At 35.0% G+C, this 18,977-nt stretch overlaps 1 long non-coding RNA gene across 1 annotated transcript; it reads right to left on the bottom strand.

The window, feature by feature from the left end:
- Nucleotides 1-8,866: 8,866 nt before the first annotated feature.
- LOC135152336 (uncharacterized) lies at nucleotides 8,867-18,048 on the bottom strand. The gene is made up of 5 exons (XR_010291375.1): nucleotides 17,348-18,048; nucleotides 15,431-15,564; nucleotides 11,954-14,592; nucleotides 10,037-10,170; nucleotides 8,867-9,198 (listed from the first exon to the last, which is right to left on the bottom strand). It is a non-coding gene; the product is annotated as an uncharacterized LOC135152336 (long non-coding RNA).
- Between the last annotated feature and the right edge of the window lie 929 nt (nucleotides 18,049-18,977).

Below are 18,977 nucleotides of genomic sequence, written 5' to 3'. Positions count from 1 at the left end.
GTGATCAAAGCACAGAAAACTGTGGATATAACAATTGCAAGTTACAAACAACTTGAAAGCTTTTACAATGCTTGAACACTTGAGAAATGAAGAAGTGAAGCCATATTTATAGGCAAACCACTTACATCTAGGTATGACATTGAAAGGAATGACTTTCTAGCTTAGGAATGACATTACAAAGGAAGATATGACATTGTTACACAAAGCCATGCCCTAAAACAAGGAAGGAATGACATAAATAAGTAATGTCATACTGCCAGGGGCGGTATGACATTTTTGCTTAGCCTCCAAGGTTCATTTGGCATGACTTAATCAAATAAAGTCATTCTGATGAGCTTTGTATGACTTTTTCAAGTCATTTAAATGCAAGTCATACACACAACAGAGAAAGCCTAAAACACAGACACGGTATGACATAATAAAGTCATACCAGACAAAGCCATGAAGCATACACACGGTATGACATTCCATGTCATGCCAGATTATGTCTGAACACATCACACGGTATGACTTAGTCTGATAAAGTCATACCGAATGACATAAACATCAGAACAGCCGTGTCATGACATTATTAAGTCATATCAGAGAAAGCCTACTCAACTGACACGGTATGACATTCTCTAAGAATGTCATACCGAGCCAATTAAGCATAAAATCAGTTGTTTTAATATATATAAATATTAGATAATTACCCACTTAATTATATTAAATATATAAATTCATAAATGAAATTAATTCGAAGGTGAATTAATTTAATAAATAAATTATATAGTCAATTTAATTATTATGAATAGTGAGATAATTAAATAAATACTTATAATATTGTATATCTTCATCTGCAGAGACTTCAGGCTTGATTAAACTTTGTAGATCTTTGTCTTGATCGAACGGCCACTTGTAGTTGATGCAGAACACTTAATTAGGATAGCTGACACACAAATGTACTGTCTGGTTCATCTGTATCTAGCTGAATTAAGTATTCTTTATCAAATAAACATTTGAGATGTGGCTTGTTCGTCGATTCTTTGTCTTCGTAGTTCTTCTTCATTAGTAACAATAGTATGGAATCTTCTGAATAAATAAAGTATTAAAACTTTATACCTTCTGGACTTCTGGACGTGCTACAAAAGATTATTTGTGCACTGAGGCTTGAACATATTAATGAACTTCTTCCAGTGGTGTGCAGCAGCATCCTGAAATTCTTCAGACATATGATTTCAATAAATCACTTGACGTTCTTCGTACGGATTCCTTCAACAGTACTTGTTATTTACCTTGCTTTCTTATCAGAGTTGAGTTGGTACCTCTTTAATTACAAATAGAAACATATGCCTTTCAGAATCAATGTATTCTAATCAGATCTGGGAGCTAGTGGAACCACCCAAAGGTGTAAAACCTATTGGATGTAAGTGGGTCTAGAAGAAAAAGAGGGGATCAGACAAAAAGGTGAAAGCCTGGAAAACAAGACTTGTTGCGAAAGGGTATACTCATAAAGAAGGTATCGATTATGAGGAAACCTTTTCGCCCGCAGTCATGCTTAAGTCAATCCGTATTCTTTTATCTATAGCAGCTCATCTCGATTATGAGATTTGGCAAATGGATGTCAAGACAGCTTTCCTTAATGGAAATCTTGAGGAAACCATCTATATGCAGCAACCAGAGGGATTCATTAAAGAAGGCCAAGAGCATCTTGTGTGTAAGCTGAAGAGGTCTATTTATGGACTTAAACAAGCTTCTAGGTATTGGAACATTCGCTTTGATCAGGCAGTCCAGTCGTATGGATTTGATCAATGTCCAAGCGAAGTATGCGTGTATAAGAGATGTGAGGGAAATGCAGTGGTTTTTCTAGTGCTTTATGTTGATGACATTTTACTCATTGGAAACAATGTTAAGAAGTTGTCTTCAATAAAGGCATGGTTGTTCAAACAATTTGAAATGAAGGACTTAGGTGAAGCAGCATACATCCTTGGGATCAAACTTATAAGGGATCGCAAGAAAAGGATGTTGGCTTTATCTCACGAGCCCTACATAGATGACGTATTAGCTCGTTTTAACATGCAGGACTCCAAGAAGGGTAATTTACCCTTCAGACATGGAGTTACTCTATCAAAGAGGCAGTGTCCTTCGACACCTAAGGAGATAGAGAACATGAAGGCAATGCTTCGGCATGTGGGAGCCTAATGTATGCAATGTTATGTACGAGGCCTGATATCTGCTTTGCCGTGGGCATGGTTAGCAGATACCAGTCAAACCCAGGACAGGAACATTGGAGTGCTGTAAAAGCAATACTCAAGTACCTACGAAGGACTAAGGAGTATATGTAGGTTTACAAGTCCTCTGATTTATTGCCTCTGGGATATACCGATTCGGATTTCCAGACAGATAAGGATAAGAGAAAGTCCACCTCGGGATATGTTTTTACTTTGGGAGGTGGAGCCGTAATATGGAGGAGTGTGAAGCAGAAATGCATCGCAGACTCAACCATGGAAGCCGAGTATGCGGCAGCCTCTGAGGCAGCCAAAGAGGCTCTATGGTTCCGAAACTTCCTGCTGGATTTGGATGTGGTTCCTAATCTGCCACAGAAAATCACGATTTATTGTGATAACACTGGTGCTGTGGCGAATACCAAGGAACCACGGGCCCATAAGGCAGCGAAACACATAGAGCGTAAGTATCACCTCATACGACAGTTTGTTAAGCGAGGAGATATCATTGTGGCTGACATAGCATCGAAGGATAACCGGGCAGATCCTTTCACGAAGAGCTTACCAACTAAGGCTTTTCAGGAGCACGTGGAAGCGATAGGAGTCAGATACTTAGTCACATAGTTATTATAGTTAGTAGTGGATTGCTTGTAATAGACACTGATATACTCAAAGAATATCTTGAGTATAAATGGGAGATTGTTTGGGTTATACTGAAATATTCGTTTGAAGTATATAACAATTATTTGTGAATCTTGAATGCATGTTTTCACATTGTGTGTATATTATATATTGTGGACAATCTGGTATCAAATGGGATAGTAGAAGATTAGATTGTCAGACTCCTTATATAATATAATAACGGTTCACAGTCGAGGTGGAGTTAGACAAACCACTGGAACGACTGAAGTATTATTTGGAAATAGTTTATCTTGACTATTGAATAATACTTATATACTTTGTGTATATTGAACGGGATCAAAATAGTAGAATAATTGTTTCTTTAATTCTGACAATAAAGAACTAAGATTCTATGATGTTATTAATGCTTAAGTTCTTAATCCGGATATAGTGATTGACACTTGTATTTAATGCACATGCCTTGACTCATAAGTTAAGTAATTTATTTTAAATTACGAATTTATGTATTGGGCAATGACATTATATACAGAGTGGGATATTGACTATAGAAGGAAACCGTGTCCGAAAAATATATTCGGGTGATGATGTCCTCTTGAAAGCTCATAAAGATAATTATGCTATAAACCTGCAGGCAGATTTGTTCTTGCATAATTATAAGGTTGAGTGGATGATCAAGGATAAAAGATATTGATTAAATTAATTATCAGAAATTAATTTAATTAATGGACATGCGATATCTTAAACATGGGGAATTTATAAGCAATTAATATGGGAACCGAATTAAATAATTAATTTACGGAATTAGGAAAGGTAGTGCAAATATTAGTTCTTTAGTGGATAAAATTAATATTTAATGACATTGGGTCTGGCCGGGAATGTCATTGGAAGGCCTGACCTAATGATCCATGATCCCTACTGTAGCCTATATATATTCTCGTTCTCCTAAAGCTGAAAAACACACCAAAAACGAATTCATCCTAGAGTCAGAGAGAGGCAGACGTTTCCCTCAAGGAGACAGCTAGGGTTTTGGGTTTTCGGAGCTTTAAGGAGAGGCACACCTTGGGAGATCGAAGGCCACACTTCGTCCAAAGAGAATCAAGGAATACAGTAGAAGACGTGGATTTGAATCGCTTGCGCCGTAGCGATTAAGGTTAATATTCTCTTCCAACTTTTAATTAGTATCATAAAACGCAGGGCCAAGGTCCGATTGTTCCTACACATACATCCTTGGGATCAAACTTATAAGGGATCGCAAGAAAAGGATGTTGGCTTTATCTCAGGAGCCCTACATAGATGACGTATTAGCTCGTTTTAACATGCAGGACTCCAATAAGGGTAATTTACCCTTCAGACATGGAGTTACTCTATCAAAGAGGCAGTGTCCTTCGACACCTAAGGAGATAGAGAACATGAAGGCAGTTCCTTATGCTTCGGCATGTGGGAGCCTAATGTATGCAATGTTATGTACGAGGCCTGATATCTGCTTTGCCGTGGGCATGGTTAGCAGATACCAGTCAAACCCAGGACAGGAACATTGGAATGCTGTAAAAGCAATACTCAAGTACCTGCGAAGGACTAAGGAGTATATGTTGGTTTACAAGTCCTCTGATTTATTGCCTCTGGGATATACCGATTCGGATTTCCAGACAGATAAGGATAAGAGAAAGTCCACCTCGGGATGTGTTTTTACTTTGGGAGGTGGAGCCGTAATATGGAGGAGTGTGAAGCAGAAATGCATCGCAGACTCAACCATTGAAGCTGAATATGTGGCAGCCTCTGAGGCAGCCAAAGAGGCTGTATGGTTCCGAAACTTCCTGCTGGATTTGGATGTGGTTCCTAATCTGCCACAACAAATCACGATTTATTGTGATAACACTGGTGCTGTGGCGAATACCAAGGAACCACGGGCCCATAAGGCAGCGAAACACATAGAGCGTAAGTATCACCTCATACGACAGTTTGTTAGGCGAGGAGATATCATTGTGGCTGACATAGCATCGAAGGATAACCGGGCAAATCCTTTCACGAAGAGCTTACCAGCTAAGGCTTTTCAGGAGCACGTGGAAGCGATAGGAGTCAGATACTTGTTTACATAGTTATTATAGTTGGTAGTGGATTGCTTGTAATAAATACTGATATACTCAAAGAATATCTTGAGTATAAGTGGGAGATTGTTAGGGTTATACTGAAATATTCGTTTGAAGTATATAACAATTATTTGAGAATCTTGAATGCATGTTTTCACATTATCTGTATATTATATATTGTAGACAATCTAGTATCAAATGGGATAGCAGAAGATTAGATTGTCGAGTTCCTTATATAATATAATAAAGGTTCACAGTCTAAATGGTGTTAGACAAACCATTGGAACGACTGAAGTATTATTTGGAAATAGTTTATCTTGGCTATTGAATAATACTTATATACTTTGTGTATATTGAACGGGATCAAAATAGTAGAATAATTGTTTCTTTAATTCTGACAATAAAGAACTAAGATTCTATGATGTTATTAATGCTTATGTTCTTAATCCGGATATAGTGATTGACACTTGTATTTAATGCACATGCCTTGACTCATAAGTTAAGTAATTTATTTTAAATTACGAATTTATGTATTGGGCAATGACATTATGTTACATATTTGATGATGTCACAGGTATCTAACTTGTTTAGTGTGCAGAAGCAAATATCAGAGTTTAGCTGGAAATCAGAGTTTAACGACTGCCAGCTGGATCAGAGTTTATCGATGATCAGAGTTTGCAGGCGGCTGATTTTCAGGAGCTGATCTGGATAAACAAGGAAGATCAAGATCAAGGACGATTGTGCAAATCAGGACAGCAGAAGGATAGCTACTGATTAGATTATTTTAGGAAGCAGATAATTATGAATCAATCAGTAGATATCATGTAACTGTGTATATAAACACAGATTAGGGTACTCTATAAGAGTTAGAAAATCGAGAATAGTATTCTTGTAACCTAGCAGCTCTTAGTGATAAGTTATAAATCACTAAGAGAGTTTTTGTAACCTACTGAGTTTTGTGAATAAGAGTTTGCTTTGTTAATTCTCTTATTTGAGTATTCTGTTCTTGATTGTGTTCACTATATTAATTTATATAGTGATTAATTTCGGCCTAACAAGTGGTATCAGAGCCAGCTCTGTTGATATACCTACAGTGAGATCTTAATCACACAATCATGTCTGAAAATCACAAACTTCAAACAGTAGATATGAGTCACTTAGGGTTCCGGTCCTCAGGGCATCTGAATATCCTATCTGGAAGGTTAGGATGGTTATGTTTCTGGAATCCACAGATTCAGAGTACCTGGACAGGATTTATGATGGTCCACACATGCCAACAAAGCTCTCTGTTGCAGTTGGAGATGAACCCCAGAAGATGATCCCCAAAGAAAAGAAAGACTATACTCCTGAGGACATCTCATCAATCAGTAAGGATGCAAAAGTAAAACACTTGTTGCACAGTGCTCTAGACAATGCTATGTCAAATAGGGTGATTGGATGCAAAACTGCAAAAGAAATATGGGATGCTTTGGAAATCAGATGTCAAGGAACCAAAGCCATCAAAATGAACAGAAGGACCATACTTACTCAAAAGTATGAACACTTTGATTCAAAAACTGGTGAATCATTGACTGATCTTTATGACAGGTTTGTCAAGCTACTGAATGACTTATCTCTAGTGGATAAAGAATATGACTTAGAAGATTCAAATCTCAAATTTCTGCTTGCTCTTCCTGAAAAGTGGGATTTGAAGGTAACCACTATAAGAGATAATCATGATCTTGAAGAGATGTCTCTGGATGATATCTTTGGAAGATTGAAAACTTATGAACTTGAGATGGAGCAAAGGAGCAAACGACATGGTGGGAAACCCAAACCAATTGCTCTAAAAGTTCAAGGAGAAACAGCTGTGAAAAGCAAGGGAAAAGCACATGTCACAAAGTCTGATACTGAGTCATCAAACTCTGATGATGACTCAGACACTGATATACCTTCAGACTCTGATGACAGTGATACTGAGATGATGCAGCTGGCAGCATTGATGGTTAAAAGTTTCAAGAAGATGGCTTACAAGAACTTCAATAAAGGGAAGAAGTTCTCAAGGAAAGATAGAAACTCTGATAAGAAGGACTTCAAAAGAATTGAAGGCAAAGAAGAAAAATCTGGAAAAGCTGATAAGTCTAAGTCCACGTGCTTTAATTGTGGTGAGAAAGGTCATTTTTCAACTGAGTGCAAGAAAGCAAAGAAAGAAAAGGAACAAGCCTTTATCACTAAGAAAGGAAGCTGGGCAGACTCATCAGAATCAGAGGAAGAAGTCAACTATGCCTTGATGGCAAACATGGACAACAGCACTGAGGCTGTTGAATCTAAGGTACCTCATTCCACTCTTGCTTTTGACACTGAAGATATAACTGAGTTAAGATTGTTTCTCAAAAATATGCATGTTAGTTATAGAGATCAAACTTTAGAAAATGAGAGACTAAAATCTGAGATCTTAGAAGTTAAGAAAATGAATGATTATCTTGAGAAATAACTAGTTCAGATGCTAGAAGTTCAGAAGGAAAGAGATGACTCTGTTTTTGTTAAAAATGAACTCTTAAAGAAAACTGCTTCTCTTGAATCAGAACTTGCTAAGGAAAGAGAGATAATCAGAACTTGGACTAACTCAGGAAAGACTACTCAGAATATCTTAGAAAGTGGAAACTGGAAGAAAGGTTTAGGATACTCTGATAAAAATGAAGTTGAATCACAAAAACAAGAAACCATTAAAATTTAGAGACCTAAGGTAGCTCCAGTAAGATTTGTTGCAGAATCAAAGGCTTAGGACAAACCAAAGACTGTTAAACCTAAACAGGTCAACATAGGTTTAATGACTCAGAAACAGCTTAAGCATAAGCTCAAGGAGGTTAGGAAAGAAAACAGGATTAAGGAACCTAAGAAAAATAGAAATGGGAAGGTAGGAATAAACAAAAGCAATAATTATATGCCTATTCCTAATGCTCCTAGGAAAACTTGTCATAGCTGTGGTAATCCTAATCATCTTGCTTCTTTTTGCAGGAAGAATAAGGACATAAATACTATGTCTCCCAAATCAGAAGTTAAGACTAGGAATACTAGATTTAGACCAGAAAATCCTTGTTTTCATTGTGGTAGTTTATGGCATTCCATCTACACTTGTAAGGAATACCATAGTTTATACTATGATTATTATGAATTGAAACCTTCCTTAAAGAAAAAGATTGATTCTACTCCTGGTTTAAACTCTGTTAAAAATTCTGTTAGCACAAACTATGATTTAAACTCTGATAAATCTTCCGCTGCTAGTGTTAACAAACTTAACAAGAACAAAGGATCCAAGCAAGTCTGGGTCCTTAAAACTAATCATTAGTTGTGTATGTGATTGCAGGGCAACAGGAAAAACATCCTAGTTCTGGACAGTGGATGCTCAGGACACATGACAGGAAATAAAGCCCTGCTATCAGACTTTGTGGAGAAGGCTGGCCCAAATGTTTCTTATGGAGATGGCAACATAGGGAAAACTTTGGGATATGGCAATATCAATCTTGGAAATGTCATCATTCAATCTGTAGCTCTGGTCTCAGGACTTAAGCACAATCTGCTCAGCATAAGTCAAATCTGTGACAGAGGGTATCATGTTGATTTCTTTGAAGAATACTGTGAAGTGATTAGCAAAAGCACTGGGAAAGTTGTTCTGAAAGGATATAGACATGGGAACATCTATGAAGCCAAGCTCTCTTTAAACTCTGAAAGCTCTGCAATCTGTCTACTTGGCAGAGCTAGTATTGAAGAAAACTGGAACTGGCACAAGAAACTATCTCACCTGAACTTCAACAATATAAATGAGTTAGTGAAGAAAGATCTTGTGAGAGGACTTCCTGTGACAGCCCTCAAATCCGGGGGTCTGGATTTGGTGCCACGAGTAAATAAAAATAATTTAAAACCAGTATTTTTGAAAGAAAATAAAAACAAGTATTTCAGAACCTGGATATTTTTTTTAAAAAATGATTCAAATTGAAAATCAATTTCACCCCCTGAAAACAGGATCGCATACAGATTACAGTATTGAAATCAGAAACTAAAACTATTAAATCTTTATTACAAATTAAACTACATTATCAGCTAAACCTTGATAAGAAGAGTAGCTGATAACCAAATAAACAAATCTAATTTCCAACTGAATTGAATTGCAGAACTCCAACTGCATCTAGTCTTAATGACATCGTCCTGCATACTCTACCTGACCATTTGCTTGAAACTTAACCACTTGCAATCCTTGTCTAGTCTTAAGTGAATCATCTTTATTCCTAGCTGAAAAGGGTTAGAAGGAATAGCAAGAATGAGCAATAATGCTCAGCAAGAATATGATAGGTGAAAGCCACAAGATATACAAATTTAAGTGAATCGGAATGTTTGAAGTAAAAGTAAACTCTGGATTAAATAATGATGTTGTAAATCAACAGTTCAGTACCAGGGTATGATATAAAAAGAGTAAAATGGTACACGATGATAAAACAGTTCTGCATCAATATATGAACTTAAAGCTGTAGAGTTAAAAATGAAATCAATCATCTTTTCAACATAAGATAATCTCTTTTTCAAACTATTCATTGTTTCATTGGGTTTTTAAATAAGACACCATGCTATAGCCGATGATCAGTCGCACTATAGTCCATAGAACCTAGTCTTTTTCAAGCTAGGCCACACAAATATTACGAAATCCGGTATTCCGGGCTGAAGGAGCCACCTTTCACGCTGGGCCGGTGTCTGGGCCTCTTACGCAAACCTACCCAATATAGGTTTCAAAACTACAGATTTAACATTTTCAAGAAAAGGTTTATTCCATTAGAAGTATACTTATAACAGATAAGCCTTACAGAGGAACTAAACCGAGTTATGAAAACCATTTATAGAGATTTTGAAACCATATGCATCAATTTGGTAAGTCAACCTTTCAAATCAAAATCGCACCTCAGTCATGCATTTGCAGTGAGTAAAAAGAACGTGCACTTGCTTCTAATTTGCAGGAGAAAGGTAAAAGTACTGACAGAAATTCTAAAATACGGAATATGGATATGAACACTTTTCTTTGAATAAAAGAACTGTATACTTGATCTTTCCAATATAAGAGAGAGGTAGAAATACTTGCCTCAATACTGCGAACTTCCGTACTGACTATACTCTGATAGACAATCTCTTGGAGCAACTTCGCCTTATCGGGTTATCCTGAACTCTACGACTACTTTTGAGTGTACTTGCCAAGCATGTCTTAGTCGACTCTATACGAGAGTTAAACGATACTTCAGTCGCCAGGCGATATTAACTAATTCGGAATAACTACCAAAGTCTGTAATCATCTGCCCTTCGCATATTTGTGAACAGATAATTATATAATGTATATACACCTTGAGTCAGTTAAACACGTAACACACAGTTAAACACATAACCTTTTAGCTACCAAAAGTTACCAGTGATCACTTAACACATAAACACAATTCGGTTTAATTATACTAATTTGCTATTAACTATTAAATATCATTCAATAAGCAAATCATATATAATTTCTAACAAAAATTCTGCAGCATCTCCTTTATTTATCAGACTATCCACCTGTTTTTCTATACTATGTAGCAATCAACAACTCAATCCGAACTCAATACTCAGCAATTACTAATTTAACATCAAATAAAACACAGAGCAAGATACAAGATCAGTCACTCAACAAATATACTTCGGTAATTATCAATTCCCAACTTAATGTCATATTATACTCCAAACTAACGTCCAAATCCTTTATTCACTAATCATATCTATACAATTTATATGCATCAACATATAATTCAAGTTATGCAAGTATAATCTCAATTCATTCTTACTTATATAGTTAATGATAACTATTAAAAGTCAAACTCATCTTTAATCACTACATCTTTCAATTTTACTTTTAAATAACTTTCCATATATATCAAGTAAAACTCATGAAGCCCTCTATATTCGAACATGAAATCAAGCTAAACAAATAACAAGCTACCATCACTACAAGAATCCATTTATCAATTATATGTAATCAATCAAACATAAACTCCGAATATGCACTAACAAAGAAAGAAAACTAGACAATAGTTCAAATAGTCCTCACTCTGTGTTTTTAATAAAATGAAAATTTATCATTTTAATATAAAAATTTTATGAGACATTCCTAAACATTATTCAAATCTACTACAAAAATTTCAGAAGCAAATTCAATGTTTAAGGGAGTAAAACAAGGCCTGCAAGTCAGGACCTGAATCTGTCCTGCAGAACCAGCCCCACGCTAAGAATTTTAATAAATAGAAAAACTGGTCTATTTGTATAAAATTTTAATGACATAATCCAGACACTAACATCTAACTATAGTAAAAATTTCAAAAGCAAAGCTTGAGTTTAAGATAGTAAAACAGGGCATGGAACAGGACAAGACTGCCCAGAATTTTCAGCGCGCCTTGTACTAAAACATACATATCTTTTAGCTCGTTTAACGAAGCTTTGAAATTCTTTTTCGTACTTGATCTAGACTCCAAGTAGCACATTGTCACAGGAATATTAAGCACATAACTCAACTCAATTGACCCAGATTTTTGCTGCAAGACAGACCAGCAACGGCCAAAACTTTCAACTCAAGTATGAATAGTTCTAAATCTTTAAACCACTACTTAACTCTTAAAATACCCTTAATCAACCACTTTACTACTAGCCTCAACTAACACATAGCAACACAGATGTCACATAAATCAGATTATACACACACATCAATTATACATACATATAAACACAATTCTCCCAAATGTAATTTCGATTACCATGTATGTAAATACACACACACATACATATATATAAATACATCACACAACTGATTTGTTTTTATAAACACAACTATACAACCTGTTAATACATACACATAAACTCGGTTTATACCCACACAAATCAACTGCTCACACACACATAGCAATCGATTGAATAATTCAAATTGAAACAAAAATAAACGGTTAAACAACTGATTTACAAAGCAGAACTGGGGTATACCAATTGAAATCGAAGGCGTTGCTGCGGGATGATTCAACAGTGGCTCGTAAAACAGGACGGCGGCGGTGGCCACACGACGGCGACTATCGGGGGAAAGCGGAGCAATACTGTTGTTGGAGTGAGAGACAGAGTCGGTAGACATTGAAAGAGATGAGAGAGACTTAGGAGAGGGAGGGAGACTATACAGAGAGGAACTGTTGTTTGTGTATATACATAGGCGGTGCTTGAAATTGTAACCCGTTTTTTAACAATTTACGGTATAACTTGCCACAAAATATTTTCAAAACATCACCGAGATATTTTTATAAATCTCGTAAAAATATTTATTATCATTATCAAATAATTAAAAGAATTTTTTAAAATCACTTTCATATTTTCAAGAATTCATTTTCCCAAAAATCTATTTTTTTAAGAAAATTATAAATATTTCTAAAACAACACAATAATTAGTAACAAACATGCACACAGGCATAAATCACATCCAAATAAACAATTAAATCATATAACAAGTAATTCACATATTTAACATGACATTTAATTTGAACAAACAATAAAATTTTGATACCCCTAATGTCCCGAAAAATAATTTGAACTGATACGTAAAAATTGTCAAACTAGAGTAACATATTAAATTTTATTCCAAATTTTCTGAAAAAAATCAGGAATAAAAATAATAAAATAATTTTTGAAAATCCAGGTCATCACAATCTACCCCCCTTAAAAGGATTCCGTCCTCGGAATCAGCGAAAAGAAAACCACAGCGTATGATATCTTCAATTCCTAATACTCCTTTCTCATATAAAATTCTCTTGATTGTTTCCATAGATCTGTATCATCATCCGCTTTTGTTCATGTTACTTCCTACTATAAAGGCTTAATTTATCTTGGCAACTCAGATGGCATACCTTCAACTATTAGAGATACAAGAATCTTGAAGATAAAAAATATGAAAGAATATATCTATTAGAGCAAATGTTACGTGATTGAAATAAAAGAGTAACTGAGAGATCAATATAATCTAATGAACTAGTGTTGTGTGTCTTGATTAAGACACTACTAAAGGTAGTTAACCTTCTTGTAATGTACAACACACACAAGTGATGGCGTCCCATCAAACTTCTATCACACAGACAGAGAGTCCTTGTGTCCCCTATAGGTAGGGTTGTTCATCTCAGTTAGAGTACAGATACATGGAAGCGATTCAGAATGAGTTGAATAATTATTGTCTTTTAACCAATCAAGACGATTCAAAATCTGACGCACAATTTGGGCAAAACTCAAATATGTTCAAACGGTGCTAGTCTCAATGAAAAGAATAATCAGAAAGGATAAAATGAATACATGCATCCTCCTATAAGTCAAGAGGGAGGATATATGCTTGTCAACGAACATCTTTATGAAAGGAATGTTAAAATAATTCACTGATTAGGAAAATAATCAATATAATCAACAATGAGAAAGGTATTGCCAGGATTCTCACAGGTGTCTTCTTGATCGATTCCTTTGATGACTCGTTTTGATTCTAACAATTCTTCTCGACGTTCTTAGTGATCACTTTCATATATTACCGTTGACTCATAATAGCCTCTGAAGATCCCATCATCGATATCGTTGTCGGTCAGAGGCCTTACCCAACTTTATACAATCATCACCATAAAGCGTTGACGTCTTAACTCACTCATTGATACTAAGTCGAGTAATCTAACATGAACTCTACATAGCTCTAACGCTCACTACTTAACTATACACAAAGCTTTAAACTCAGACATGATAACACCTATATTCTTTCACCAATTCCATATATCTCTGATAAGAATAAAAAAAAAGTGACTCTCCGATCAATGCTCAACACTTGGCATATACAATAAATGATACATTAGACTGTGTGAGAATCTCTACGGGTCTGACCTCAACTACTTCTAACTTGAAGGTTCTTCTGATAGGTCTAACTTTGACCCTCTTAGAATGATATAACTCTGAATTGGTCAATATACTAGGGACTAGAAGAACTAGATTTAGGACTTGTCATGTCTATAAGTATAAAAACTGAAACTTAATCCTCTAGCTTCATTTTATTCTGCTCAGAAGGACTATCCCCAAATAGTCTTACGATACCTCTATGTGAGGTTACACGTGTTCTCTTTATTTAACCAATAATAACAACCTACACTCTGATTTCAATAACTTATAACCTGTAGCTCTGATACCAACTGTGACAGCCCTCAAATCCGGGGGTCTGGATTTGGTGCCACGAGTAAATAAAAATAATTTAAAACCAGTATTTTTGAAAGAAAATAAAAACAAGTATTTCAGAACCTGGATATTTTTTTTAAAAAATGATTCAAATTGAAAATCAATTTCACCCCCTGAAAACAGGATCGCATACAGATTACAGTATTGAAATCAGAAACTAAAACTATTAAATCTTTATTACAAATTAAACTACATTATCAGCTAAACCTTGATAAGAAGAGTAGCTGATAACCAAATAAACAAATCTAATTTCCAACTGAATTGAATTGCAGAACTCCAACTGCATCTAGTCTTAATGACATCGTCCTGCATACTCTACCTGACCATTTGCTTGAAACTTAACCACTTGCAATCCTTGTCTAGTCTTAAGTGAATCATCTTTATTCCTAGCTGAAAAGGGTTAGAAGGAATAGCAAGAATGAGCAATAATGCTCAGCAAGAATATGATAGGTGAAAGCCACAAGATATACAAATTTAAGTGAATCGGAATGTTTGAAGTAAAAGTAAACTCTGGATTAAATAATGATGTTGTAAATCAACAGTTCAGTACCAGGGTATGATATAAAAAGAGTAAAATGGTACACGATGATAAAACAGTTCTGCATCAATATATGAACTTAAAGCTGTAGAGTTAAAAATGAAATCAATCATCTTTTCAACATAAGATAATCTCTTTTTCAAACTATTCATTGTTTCATTGGGTTTTTAAATAAGACACCATGCTATAGCCGATGATCAGTCGCACTATAGTCCATAGAACCTAGTCTTTTTCAAGCTAGGCCACACAAATATTACGAAATCCGGTATTCCGGGCTGAAGGAGCCACCTTTCACGCTGGGCCGGTGTCTGGGCCTCTTACGCAAACCTACCCAATATAGGTTTCAAAACTACAGATTTAACATTTTCAAGAAAAGGTTTATTCCATTAGAAGTATACTTATAACAGATAAGCCTTACAGAGGAACTAAACCGAGTTATGAAAACCATTTATAGAGATTTTGAAACCATATGCATCAATTTGGTAAGTCAACCTTTCAAATCAAAATCGCACCTCAGTCATGCATTTGCAGTGAGTAAAAAGAACGTGCACTTGCTTCTAATTTGCAGGAGAAAGGTAAAAGTACTGACAGAAATTCTAAAATACGGAATATGGATATGAACACTTTTCTTTGAATAAAAGAACTGTATACTTGATCTTTCCAATATAAGAGAGAGGTAGAAATACTTGCCTCAATACTGCGAACTTCCGTACTGACTATACTCTGATAGACAATCTCTTGGAGCAACTTCGCCTTATCGGGTTATCCTGAACTCTACGACTACTTTTGAGTGTACTTGCCAAGCATGTCTTAGTCGACTCTATACGAGAGTTAAACGATACTTCAGTCGCCAGGCGATATTAACTAATTCGGAATAACTACCAAAGTCTGTAATCATCTGCCCTTCGCATATTTGTGAACAGATAATTATATAATGTATATACACCTTGAGTCAGTTAAACACGTAACACACAGTTAAACACATAACCTTTTAGCTACCAAAAGTTACCAGTGATCACTTAACACATAAACACAATTCGGTTTAATTATACTAATTTGCTATTAACTATTAAATATCATTCAATAAGCAAATCATATATAATTTCTAACAAAAATTCTGCAGCATCTCCTTTATTTATCAGACTATCCACCTGTTTTTCTATACTATGTAGCAATCAACAACTCAATCCGAACTCAATACTCAGCAATTACTAATTTAACATCAAATAAAACACAGAGCAAGATACAAGATCAGTCACTCAACAAATATACTTCGGTAATTATCAATTCCCAACTTAATGTCATATTATACTCCAAACTAACGTCCAAATCCTTTATTCACTAATCATATCTATACAATTTATATGCATCAACATATAATTCAAGTTATGCAAGTATAATCTCAATTCATTCTTACTTATATAGTTAATGATAACTATTAAAAGTCAAACTCATCTTTAATCACTACATCTTTCAATTTTACTTTTAAATAACTTTCCATATATATCAAGTAAAACTCATGAAGCCCTCTATATTCGAACATGAAATCAAGCTAAACAAATAACAAGCTACCATCACTACAAGAATCCATTTATCAATTATATGTAATCAATCAAACATAAACTCCGAATATGCACTAACAAAGAAAGAAAACTAGACAATAGTTCAAATAGTCCTCACTCTGTGTTTTTAATAAAATGAAAATTTATCATTTTAATATAAAAATTTTATGAGACATTCCTAAACATTATTCAAATCTACTACAAAAATTTCAGAAGCAAATTCAATGTTTAAGGGAGTAAAACAAGGCCTGCAAGTCAGGACCTGAATCTGTCCTGCAGAACCAGCCCCACGCTAAGAATTTTAATAAATAGAAAAACTGGTCTATTTGTATAAAATTTTAATGACATAATCCAGACACTAACATCTAACTATAGTAAAAATTTCAAAAGCAAAGCTTGAGTTTAAGATAGTAAAACAGGGCATGGAACAGGACAAGACTGCCCAGAATTTTCAGCGCGCCTTGTACTAAAACATACATATCTTTTAGCTCGTTTAACGAAGCTTTGAAATTCTTTTTCGTACTTGATCTAGACTCCAAGTAGCACATTGTCACAGGAATATTAAGCACATAACTCAACTCAATTGACCCAGATTTTTGCTGCAAGACAGACCAGCAACGGCCAAAACTTTCAACTCAAGTATGAATAGTTCTAAATCTTTAAACCACTACTTAACTCTTAAAATACCCTTAATCAACCACTTTACTACTAGCCTCAACTAACACATAGCAACACAGATGTCACATAAATCAGATTATACACACACATCAATTATACATACATATAAACACAATTCTCCCAAATGTAATTTCGATTACCATGTATGTAAATACACACACACATACATATATATAAATACATCACACAACTGATTTGTTTTTATAAACACAACTATACAACCTGTTAATACATACACATAAACTCGGTTTATACCCACACAAATCAACTGCTCACACACACATAGCAATCGATTGAATAATTCAAATTGAAACAAAAATAAACGGTTAAACAACTGATTTACAAAGCAGAACTGGGGTATACCAATTGAAATCGAAGGCGTTGCTGCGGGATGATTCAACAGTGGCTCGTAAAACAGGACGGCGGCGGTGGCCACACGACGGCGACTATCGGGGGAAAGCGGAGCAATACTGTTGTTGGAGTGAGAGACAGAGTCGGTAGACATTGAAAGAGATGAGAGAGACTTAGGAGAGGGAGGGAGACTATACAGAGAGGAACTGTTGTTTGTGTATATACATAGGCGGTGCTTGAAATTGTAACCCGTTTTTTAACAATTTACGGTATAACTTGCCACAAAATATTTTCAAAACATCACCGAGATATTTTTATAAATCTCGTAAAAATATTTATTATCATTATCAAATAATTAAAAGAATTTTTTAAAATCACTTTCATATTTTCAAGAATTCATTTTCCCAAAAATCTATTTTTTTAAGAAAATTATAAATATTTCTAAAACAACACAATAATTAGTAACAAACATGCACACAGGCATAAATCACATCCAAATAAACAATTAAATCATATAACAAGTAATTCACATATTTAACATGACATTTAATTTGAACAAACAATAAAATTTTGATACCCCTAATGTCCCGAAAAATAATTTGAACTGATACGTAAAAATTGTCAAACTAGAGTAACATATTAAATTTTATTCCAAATTTTCTGAAAAAAATCAGGAATAAAAATAATAAAATAATTTTTGAAAATCCAGGTCATCACACTTCCCAAATCAGTTTTCACTCCAGATGGACTCTGTGACTCCTGTCAGAAGGCAAAACAGAGGAAATCCTCATTCAAAAGTAAAACTGAGTCCTCAATTCTTGAGCCATATCATCTGCTTCATGTTGATCTTTTTGGACCAGTAAATATAATGTCCATTGCAAAGAAAAGATATACTCTGGTCATTGTTGATCAATTTACATATACTTGGGTATATTTTTTACACAGCAAGGATGAGACATCATATCTTTTAATTGAGCATGTCAAGCAACTGGACAAAATTTCTAAAGATGCGGTAAAGATCATCTGAAGTGATAATGGGACTGAGTTCAAGAATTCTAAGATGGAAGAGTTCTGTAAAGCAAATGGAATTAAACAAGAATTTTCAGCACCTGGAACACCTCAGCAAAATGGTGTTGTAGAAAGAAAGAACAGAACTCTGATTGAAGCTGCTAGAACCATGTTGGAGGAAGCAAAATTGCCAACTTACTTCTGGGCTGAAGCTGTGCAAACTGCTTGCTTCACACAGAATGCAACTCTGATAAATAAGCATGGGAAAACTCCATTTGAGATGGTCAAAGGCAGAAAACCAAATCTCAAATACTTCCACATATTTGGGTGTAAATGCTTTGTTCTGAAAAATCATCCTGAACAGTTGACCAAATTTGATTTAAAAGCTGATGAAGGAATCTTTGTTGGCTATCCTCTGTCAACAAAAGCCTTCAGAGTTTACAATCTGAGAACAAGGGTAGTCATGGAATCCATTCATGTATCCTTTGATGATAAGAAAATTACTGGAATGGAAGATTTTGCTGACCATGAGCAACTGAGATTTGAAGATGAAGATGCATTCTCTGACTCCATAAACTCTGACTCTGAAATCATATCAGAGTATGTCACTCCAACTCACCAACCTCAAGCACAT

The sequence above is a fragment of the Daucus carota genome, chromosome 4, assembly GCF_001625215.2.
Source record: "Daucus carota subsp. sativus chromosome 4, DH1 v3.0, whole genome shotgun sequence".
In the NCBI taxonomy this organism is placed as follows: Eukaryota; Viridiplantae; Streptophyta; class Magnoliopsida; order Apiales; family Apiaceae; genus Daucus; species Daucus carota.
The sequence above is the reverse complement of the archived record's forward strand: the minus strand, read 5'-3'. Positions and strand labels throughout refer to the sequence as shown.